Genomic DNA, 10726 nt, shown 5'->3' with positions numbered 1-10726 from the left:
ATAGATTGAGTGAGCATTCTCATTACTGCGTCTGTTTTCAGAAACACCTCAGGTGATATTCTGACAATACATGGAGACCTTTTTTAAAAAAAATAATAATCAATGCCTTCAATGCACTTAGGTTACTTTTTTCGATGCCTTCATTGCCTTCATATGCTACATCTTGAAATGGTTTAGTGCTGACTTATTATTCCTGCCATCTTCTTTTGAATCTTATTGCATCACTTAATATTTTGCCCATAGAATCTTTCAGTATTGAAATGTGAGACTTGAATCTTTTCTTCACTGTGTTCAGCTTAAGAAATTATTAAGTTATAATTCTTTATTGTCTTCATCATCTCTTTCTTTCCCTTTCACTTTTCTGTGCTTAACAGCATGTTTTAGAATGTTGTCTTAGATCCATTTTGGTCTTTTATTACTGTCTTTTCAATGACTTTTACTTTCTTCATATATGGTACCAGCCTGCAACTTGTGTGGTCTTCAGTCATTAGTGTTCAGTGCATCAAATCTTTTGTTAATATAGTTGTATATTCAAGCAGGATAAACTCAATAATGGATTTTTGTTTTCGTAGACTTTTTATGACTTTTTTCAGCTTCAATCTGAACTTGCAGAAAAGCTGTTGGTGGTCTTTTCCATTGTCAGTTTCTAACTGTTCTGACTGCTGATAGGGTCTCCTCCATCCCTTTGCAAAAATGTAGTCAATTTGAGTCTTCTGTGTCATCATCATCTGGTGAGATCCATGTGTAACAGTCAAAGTCATTGCTGTCAAGTTGTAACCAATTTATACCTGACCCTCCAGCAGATTTTCAGAGGCTTTAATCCTCATAGCAGATTAGTTATAGAACTGCTCTTGATGTAGAACCACCAGAGAGAGGTGTTACTTCTGGCCTAGCAGTTCATCTCCCTGTGGACAACACCACGAGAAGCATCAGAAAAATAAACCTCTTAAAATATATAAGACTCAAAATATTGAAAATGCTCTCCCATACTTAGTCTTTAAAACAAGAAATGGACAATAGTGTGATAAACCAATAGCAGTGTGTAGTGCAAGTCTTTAAAACAACTCTAAGAATAAATCAATTTTTCTTTTTTTATCAAGGGACATCAAACTCTCTTCTATGTCCTAAAACCTTTTATGGGACAAATTGTTGTCAAGTAGATTCAAATGCATATTGACTGTATGTGTGTCAACACAGAACTATATTCTGTATATAGAGTTTGCAATAGCTGATTTTTTATAAGGCATTTCTTCCCAGTTTCCTCTGTTGTTGTTGTTGTTGTTGTTGTTGTTGTTGTTGTTATGAGCCTTCGAGTCGTTTGTGACTCATAGCGACCCTATGTACAACAGCCCTAAACCCTGCTCTATCCTGTGCCAATCGCATTGCCTCTGACACACCCATCCCGATTACCCCACTCACTGAATCAATCTACCTCATAGAGGGTCTTCCCCTCCTGCGCTGTCCCTCCACCCTCCCAAGCATGGTGTCCCTCTCCAAGGACCTGTTTCTCCTTACAACATGTCCAAAGTATGTCAGACGAAGCCCCAGAATCCTTGCCTCCAAGGAGTAGCCTGGTTTAACCCTCTCCAAGATGAATCTGTTTGTTTTCTTGGCAGTCCATGGTACATTCAGTACTCTTCTCCAGCACCACAGTTCAAAGGCGTCAATTCTCCTTCTATCCTCCCTAGTCATTGTCCAACTCTCTGATGTATAACAAGTGATGCATAACAGTTTCCTCCTCATAGACTCAAATGGCCAAACGTTGATTAGCACCATCGTAGCCATTTGCATTACCCAGGGACTCCCATGCATATCCAGGAATGACCAAAACAATGGTTTGCAAACTTCTTGTGGGAACAGGGAGAATACCTGGTTGGGTGGTCAAAAGGCTAAACAGAAACAATATGGTGAATATAACAAAATATATAATCCCTCTTTCAAGAAAAGCATGTGGGCACACACACGAACTTTGGCTAATGTTTTTATATGCATAAGCCAAATGCAACCATGGTAGAGGTCAAGAATCTCCACCCTGAATTCCAAAGTAGTGATAACAATTTTTGTTTTGTTATTTTTGTTTCCTAAAATCCGTAAGCCTGAAGCCAGTTGCTAAGCTTCGGGAATTTTTTCATGCTTAATTTTATGGTCATTGGAATATCCCTCAAATTGAGCTATTCATAGTTGCCTCTTCTCCTGTAAACATGCTCATTCCTGATGAAAACAATTAATAGAACATTCCCTCTCACCAGGCAGAAAAACATGGAATGACCTATGCAGCGTGGCATTTTGCTTCTAGGGATTCCTTCAAGCCTCCATGGTATGTGATCTGAGCTCTGGCATACACAAAGCTCAAATCTGTGAAGAGAACACAATTCATCATACAGAAGCATGCTTTCCACTCTTAGTCTTCAGAGAACAAGAACACCATGCAAGCAGAGTTTGTGTTTGTTTTGGGGGTTGTTGTTTTTTTCTTTCCAGTTATTACTGGGAAGAAACAACCAAAAGTAGCTCATTCCTCTTTCCTCAGACCCACAGCAACGTGGACTGTGTGTTGGCAAGCATACAGAAATTTATAACTAAATGTTTGCTCACTTCAGTAACTATTGGTCTTTGCACATCATGAAAACTTGATTCTTTTTCCACACATATTTATGTTGTTTATCTCAATCTCCTATCTTCTACTATATCATTGAGTGGTAGACTACCACTATAAATAGGATTTCCTTTCCATTATGATTAACAGCGTTTAGTTCAATAAAAGATATTTTTATGGCTCTTAGCAAATCTAAGAAAATGCTCTTATTTTCAAGCTTTTTTGTATAATTAATTTTTGCTTATTCTTTATTATAATTTTTTTCTAAAAGTATCAACTTGTAAACAGTAAATTATAAACCCAAATTAATTAACATAAATTAATTATATTGAAAATCTGCCATTCAAGGTTTGTATCCAGGGTTAGGCATGTTGATAAATGTTTAACAACCAGCTCTCTAAAGGAAATGAGGAAGCTTAATTTGTAAACTTTATTTGAGTCCCCATCATCATAACTGGTTTCAAACTACCAAATTAATGTCAACTATCTAAAAAAATTTCTGGAATGTTTAGTTTCCTCATAGAAGGCATACCCTAAAACTCCAGAACATGGTTGTATTGCCATAATAAAAATCTCCACCCTTATATCTCTGTATCTTCCTTCATATATTTTGTGCTTGGAAAACTGTTTAATCATTTCCTCCCATAGAATTATACTTCTTTGCTCATTCCACAGTTGTTTTGTTGTTGTGTACCATCAAGTTGGCATCTACCCATACCTGACCCACCAGGAGGTTTTGAGAGGAAGTTAATCACACAGGAGGAGACTGCCCATTTTTCTCTTGTATAACAGCTGGTGTTTTTGAACCACATACCTTCAGGATTGCAACACAGCTTCTTGCCACTAGTCCACCAGTGTTCCATCTCACGGTGGTAGCAGTCAGAAAGTCTTGGAATAAGTAAAATTAAGGTCAATTTGAAATGAATGGGAGATGAGACATTGTGTGTACTGCAATAAAAAAGCATGCATAAAACTGAATGTGAGGGAAGGGAAAAAAAGAAGGCTAAGGAAAATTTGCAAATAAAAACAATAGTGGCAGGTTGGTAGGGAAGGGAGAGGAAAAAGAGGGAGCAGGTGTGGTGAAGATTTGATAAGACATTGTAAATAATGGCACTGTACAATTGTAATTAATGTTATAAAAGGACATATATCTAAGTTATTGAATTAAAATAAATTTTAAAACAGAAGTGTTGGGGAAATGTGGTGTCAAGGACCTCTCCAAAGTGCAAAAGAGCAATGATGCCAATTTAAAGACTAGGTTCTGTCTGCTCTAAGACATGGAATTTTTAATTGCTTCTTATGCATCTGAATGCTGGATTATGAATAAGAATGACAGAAAGATAATCGATGCCTTTGAATTGTGCCATCCATACCCTATAAACTACCAAAAGAACAAACAAGACTGTATTGGAGGACATACAACCAAGGCGCTCCAAAGAAGCAAGGGTGGTGAAACTTCATCTCACATACGTTGGACTTGTTGTCAAGAGGGACAGTCCTTACAAAAAGATACCATGATGTAACAGGTGGCACATGAGAGAAAGAAAGGAAGAACCTTGATGAGATAGATTGACACAGTTACAGTGGGCTTAAGTATGAGAGTTTGAAGGTGGTGGGGGACAGGTAAAGGTTTTGATCTGTTGTCCAACTCGATGTCTTCTGGTAATCCCAAGAATGTCTTGTTATTCTTTAGTTTTCTTTATTTAAGTTGTATTTTCACACATATCTTCCCCATGTATATGGTTCTTTTCTTATTTGCTCTTACATAATTATAAATGTTACATAATTATAAATAAAAATTTCTTTAAAATATAAGACACAAATCATTTAAGAGAAATAAGATTGACCCTACTGTGATATGACTTATTTACCTAACTGATAATATTGTTAAAAAAACAACAAAATATATTTCCTCAAAGTCACATTCACAGCTGCAGGGATTAGGACTTCATCATATCTTTTAAGTAACACAATTTAATGCGTAACAGTTTCCTAAAACTTTTATGAAGTCAGGTTAAATTTATTTTACTTCCTTATTTGTTTCTCTATAACATAACATTAGATTATTATTTCTGTTTCTTGTTGTTATTAGGTCTCATCAAGGGGGTCTGACTGGAGACCCCGAACACAACAGAACAAATGCTGTCTGGTCCTGTAGCATCCTCACAGTCAGTGCTTCGCTTGAGTCCACCCTGTCAATCCATCCTGTTGAGGGTCTTTACCCTTTACACTGACCTTCTACTTCGCACTGGTAGCATCAACAATCTTTGCTGAGAATAAAAAAACGTACAAAGAAGAAAATATTTTCATTTAGTAGTCATTCTAGTTCACTGGTGGAAAATGCCTTGAAGTTGTACGTAACTTGAACATCTTTTGGTGTACAGTTGAAGTTTCTCTAAATAAAAAATTACAATACAGTTTTTCCCTTTATGAAAAGTATCTTATGTATGTATTTTTATCTCCTAGAATGATAGTTAAGCATTCTAGTATATATTTGGGCAATTAATTCTTTTAATTAATTATTTTAATCAAAAAGCAAGGATGTTAGGTTAAATACCAAGGTACATTTGATCCAAACCATGGCATTTTTCAGTCACTTCCTATGCATCTGAAATTTGAACAATGAATAAGAATTTAAAAAAGAGTTTATCTTTTTTAATTGTGGTGTTGGCAGTGAGTACTGAATGTATTGTGGACTGCCAATAGAACAAGCAAATATGTCTTGGACAGAGTGCTCCTTAAAGGCAAGATGGTGCAACTTCATTCCACATACTTTGGGCATGTTTGCAGGAGGGGTAGTCTTTGTAAAAAAGACATAATGCTGGGAAAGGTAGAAGGTCACTGAAAGAGAGAAAGAAACTCAATAAGATAGATTGACACACTGATTACCATGATGGGTTTAAGAATGACAGATGTTGTGAGAATGGTACAGGTTAGGACAAGGGTCAGATCAATTGTTTGTACAGTCACTATTAGTTATAGTAGATTCAATCTCACTGAACAACAACAAAAATAATTTTAAATTAGAAAGTACTTCATTGAAAACTACTCAAAATACCAACCTTTAATGTGAACCCTACACTTTCCAAACAGAAATATTTGCAAACCAGCTTATTATAGTTAGGACAAAAACAACATAGAGAGAGCTATATTGGCCTAGTGGGAAGAAAGTTATGCTACCAAGCCCAAGGTGGGTGATTTTAATCTGCAGCCCTCAGGCCTGGTTTAAGTTGGTTTTCGTCAAACATTCTTCTATGTGGTATTGCACTGGTCTGTGCATTGCTGTACAGAAGTAACTTTTGGTTGCTGTGGTGCTAAACATTTTTCACTGATGTGCCAAATACTATAATGGTTACCCATGGTGGATAGTGTTTGGTGAAGCTTCCTATTAAAACAAGCTTGGAAGCAGGAGTGGCATCTACTTCTAAAATGGCTTGCCTCCGGAAACTCTATGAATGTGGAGAAATGACGTTCATAGGGTCGCAATGAGTCGTCTATGACTCGGTGGCACTTAACAACAACAGTATATCTTTTATGTAAATGTATAATTTATTCCATATATTTACTAGCTACTGCTGGTATTTACAAAATGCTCTGGTGGCTTCGTGGTAAGGAGTTGCACTGTCAACTTAAAGGCATACAATAACAAATTAATATTTAAAAGTTTCTCTACTTACCTTTACTTTTCTTTCTATATATGAATTGTTCTTTTCCACATCAAAAATCTAAAATATATGTATATTGTCATTATTGAAATTGTTCCATTGGCATCATAGTTATTACTGTTGTTGTTGTTATAAGCCATCAATTCAACTGCACTCACAGCAACCCTATGAACAGTGGATCTGAACCTTGTTCTATCTGATTCTTTTCAAAGTTACCCATAATTTGTTGTTATTTACACAGTCAAATGTCTTTGCATAGTGAATAAAACACACATAGGCATCCTTCTGGTATTCTTTTTTTTCTGCCAAGATTCATTCAGCCTAACCAGTGAGATCCCTGGTTGATATCCTCTTCTAAATCTTAGCTTGAATATCTCTCAGTTCTCTATCCATATATTGTTCTAGCCATTTTTTAATAATGCATGATATAGTGACACTATTGTTCAGTAGTTATTACATTCCACCTTTTTGTGAATGGAAATAAATATGATTTCTTCCAGCCAGTCAGCCAGATAGTTGTCTTCCAGATTTCTTGGCACAGTCTAGGGAGCATGTCGAGGGCTGCATCTGCTTGTTGGAATATGTCAACTGGTTTTTCATTAATTTCTGGGGCCTTACTTTTTTCCAGCACCTTTATAGTTAGCTTCTGTTTATTCCTGGAATGGGAGAACATGATGAGAAGGAGCAGATATTTTCTACTATAACAATGGACTCGAGTAGGTCAGAAATGATAAGGATGGCACAGGAAAGAATAGGGTTCAGATCCATTTTTCACAGGGTCGCTAAGAGTCCTAGTCCACGTCATAGCATTTAACAACTGTTAGGTCCGTAAATTACCACCCAAAAGACCACTGACTCATGCATGCAAATGACAAGAGTGCCTTATTCTGCAGAACTTCAGCATGCATGCAGGGTCCACCACTCAGTAGAAAATGGTGACCTATGGTGCCAACTTACAAGCCTTTTTATGGGTTAAGGTAGAGTAGGTTTACGGATGAGGTAATTGGAAACATGATTGGTGGGCAAGGCAAGCAGTTACATGGGTCGGTTTGTGATCGGTTCATACCTAGGCCAGTCATCCCACCTCTGCCCCTTACTGCATCACATACACACCTTTCCTATGTCACATACACACTCTTCCTGTGTCATGTATGCAAGTCCTTGTGTTACATATGTAAACACCAAACACAGATGGCTAACCTTGAGATAAGTTGTTATCTTTGTGGTTGCTTTCTCTCCTGATTGGCTGCCTCTTGAATTGATCCAGGTCAGGCTTGAGATGGAGGCCAGGCACAAAAATGGAGTCTATACAGTCCTCTCACAACAACCTACAGATAATTTAAAAGTGCCAATCTGGCGGACAAATGAGAAGACTGAGAATGAAGAAAGACCGAGGCAAGAAAAGAAAAAAATCAATGAAGCACAAAATAAAATCATGTCACATAGAGAATAACTGATTCCTCACATTTTTTAGCTTCTGATTCCATTGCCTTGTGAGGATGATTTTATCTTGAGTTTGGTGATAGCTTTCTCCAACAAACCTCTCTCTACACCTTCTAATTTAAAAAAAAAAAAAAAGCAAAACAAAACAACCAAATCTAAACTAACTAGGATAGATTTCTGCCTACAGTTTATGACTAAAAACACAAATGTCATACATGCATAACAACTATATCATTTTTATGTAATCTGAGTAAAATATTTCAAAATATTATAAAGTAGTTTGGAAATAAGACAGTACACTTGGAACTTTGTGAAAATTTCAGTGGAACTGTAGTTATCATTTACTATAAAATACTAAAAGAGAGCTTGACCTCTCCAGTTTAGAAAGTGACACATTTATTTTAATTCATCTTTAATGGCAGTTGTTTTTGATGTGATATTTAAGAGAAGGAAGTAACTCAGTGACTCAGTTCTAAGTGACCGAGTACCAAATTAGATGATAACCAAGAACATGACAAACTGTATAAACAGATAAAAAGCCATGGGAAAGAACCAGAAAGGATGATGAGCTTAGAGAAACAGCAATAATGGAAAGAAAGTATAAGTAGGTGAGTACACAATCACAAAGAGACAATGGAGAACTCTCAGAGATTTTTGAAACTCAAGAGACAAATTAAAATGAGTACTCTTCTGGAAAAAAAGATCAGAAACACAGATGGTAGACAATATGATTATGCTTCCATGAGAGATGACCTCTGATTTAACAAACAGAATCTCCTGAGACGTAAAGAAAATTTGTTAGAAAGGGAAATACAACAATCAACACAGGAAGGAATTTTAAGTAGAAAAGCCTGCTACAGATGTAATGTAGTTGAATAGGCTTCTCTAGGCTGTTCCTTCACAGAGCCTGGAAAGACATCCAATTTGGAGATTCACAGGACCCACTGTGACACAACAAAGAAAGAACATTTAGTGAAATACTTTATTTGAATTTTTATCAATTTCAGGATTTTTTAAAATATAGCATTTTAGTATTTTTCTTAAATATATATATTTATTTGTGATCCATGAATGCCTCAAATATAAACATTTACATATACAAATGTAACAATATTGAGTTCAGAGCTACTGTTCATAGGATCATTATGAGTTGTAGTTGACTCAACAGCACATAACCACAACAAAACTGCAATATTTATAAGCAAACACTGTCATGACTTCTTAGCATCATCACCAAACCTATACCCATATTTTGCAGTATTGCATGTCATTTAGAAAGTTTCTGGAGGAGGCAGTTACAAAAGGCAAAATATCTATTGTGTTTTTGTGAAGAAATCATTACCCCTTGGTTTTATTATGGAACCCTGCAGGCATACATATCTAACTGCTAAGGAAAAGTCAGCAATGAAATCCCACCAGTTGCTCTGCAGGAGAAATGATGGGCAATCTCCTCCCATATATATTTTTAGCCTCAGAAACCCAATGGAGGTTTGCTAAGAGTCTAAATCAACTCAACAGCACTGAGATTTGGCAGAATAAACAAGAAAAAAAAATCCGCACCAGATCTATGACATATTCCAGAAGCTCAACAGCAACACCCAGGTAGTTTTGTTATCAGCTACAATGCCTTCTGATGTGCTTGAAGTGACCAAGAAGTTCATGAGGGACCCCATTCGGATTCTTGTCAAGAAGGAAGAACTGACTCTGGAGGGTATCCGCCAATTCTACATCAATGTGGAACGTGGAGTGGAAGCTGGACACACTGTGTGATTTGTACGAAACATTAACGATCACACAGGCCGTCATCTTCATTAACACCCGAAGGAAGGTTGACTGGCTCACCGAAAAAATGCATACCCGGAATTTCACCGTCTCTGCCATACATGGAGATATGGACCAAAAGGAACGAGACGTGATCATGAGGGAGTTCCGTTCTGGCTCCAGCAGAGTTCTCATCACTACTGACCTACTGGCCAGAGGCATTGATGTACATCAAGTTTCTTTAGTCATAAACTATGACCTTCCCACCAACAGGGAAAATTACATTCACAGAATTGGACGTGGTGGGCGCTTTGGCCGTAAGGGTGTGGCTATTAACATGGTGACAGAAGAAGACAAGAGGACCCTTCGAGACATTGAGACCTTCTCTAACACCTCCATTGAGGAAATGCCCCTCAGTGTTGCTGACCTCATCTGAAAGGGGCCATCTGTCCTGCTATAGCCCTGGCCCAGGGTTTAATCCTGGAGGGCTGGAGCAGGAGGGGGGAGGGAAGGGAGCCAAGGGATGGACATCTTGTCTTTTTTTTTCCCTCCCCCCCTTTGAATAAGTGTCACTTTTTGAGGCAAAAAAAAAAAATCCGCAAGCCCAATTTACAAATGGGTACAACAGTACTTACATAGAAAACTGCCAGAAATTCAAGCTGGAATTGAAAGAACAATATAGTTGCAGAAAACAAATGGATTTTGATTGAAAACACAGGATACCAGAAAGATGTTTACATGTGTTTTATTAGCTATTCAAAGGCATTGTACTATGTAGACTATAACAAATCATGGATAACATTCCAAAGAAAGCCAGACAGCAAAACACAGTTCACAAAGACAATGTTCTACATTCTATTTGGGTGAGTAGTGACTGGGGTCTTGAAAGCTGTGAGAAACTAACTAAGGTAGGTCTATCTGTCTCTCCTCATCCAGAGAAAAGAAGAGGAAAGAAAAACAAAGATGCATAGAAACAATTGGTCCAAAGATGATATAAATTATGGTATTGCACAATTGTATTTGAGGTTATAAGGCAAGCTATACACAAGTGATTGCATTAAAACCAATTTAAAAAAAAAAAAAGAAGAAGAAGAACTAATGGACCATGCAAACTTCATCATCCACACAATCTTGAGATCAGAACTAAGTAGTGCCTCCCAACCTTTCTGAGATGGATGAGGACAGCAGGTCCCTAACAGAGTGGAATAGAAATATTCGAAATTCTTAGGGTATGCCATTAAGAAGGATCACTATCTGCAGAAAG

At 37.1% G+C, this 10726-nt stretch overlaps 1 pseudogene; it reads left to right on the top strand.

Annotated features, from left to right (window-relative positions):
• Positions 1-9267: 9267 nt before the first annotated feature.
• On the top strand, positions 9268-9898 carry LOC102849945 (annotated as a pseudogene).
• The last annotated feature ends 828 nt before the right edge of the window (positions 9899-10726 follow it).

The sequence above is a fragment of the Elephantulus edwardii genome, unplaced genomic scaffold, assembly GCF_000299155.1.
Source record: "Elephantulus edwardii isolate Elephantulus edwardi_28Jun2011 unplaced genomic scaffold, EleEdw1.0 scaffold00008, whole genome shotgun sequence".
Classification (NCBI taxonomy): domain Eukaryota; kingdom Metazoa; phylum Chordata; class Mammalia; order Macroscelidea; family Macroscelididae; genus Elephantulus; species Elephantulus edwardii.
This window is presented reverse-complemented; position numbering and strand designations above follow the sequence as displayed.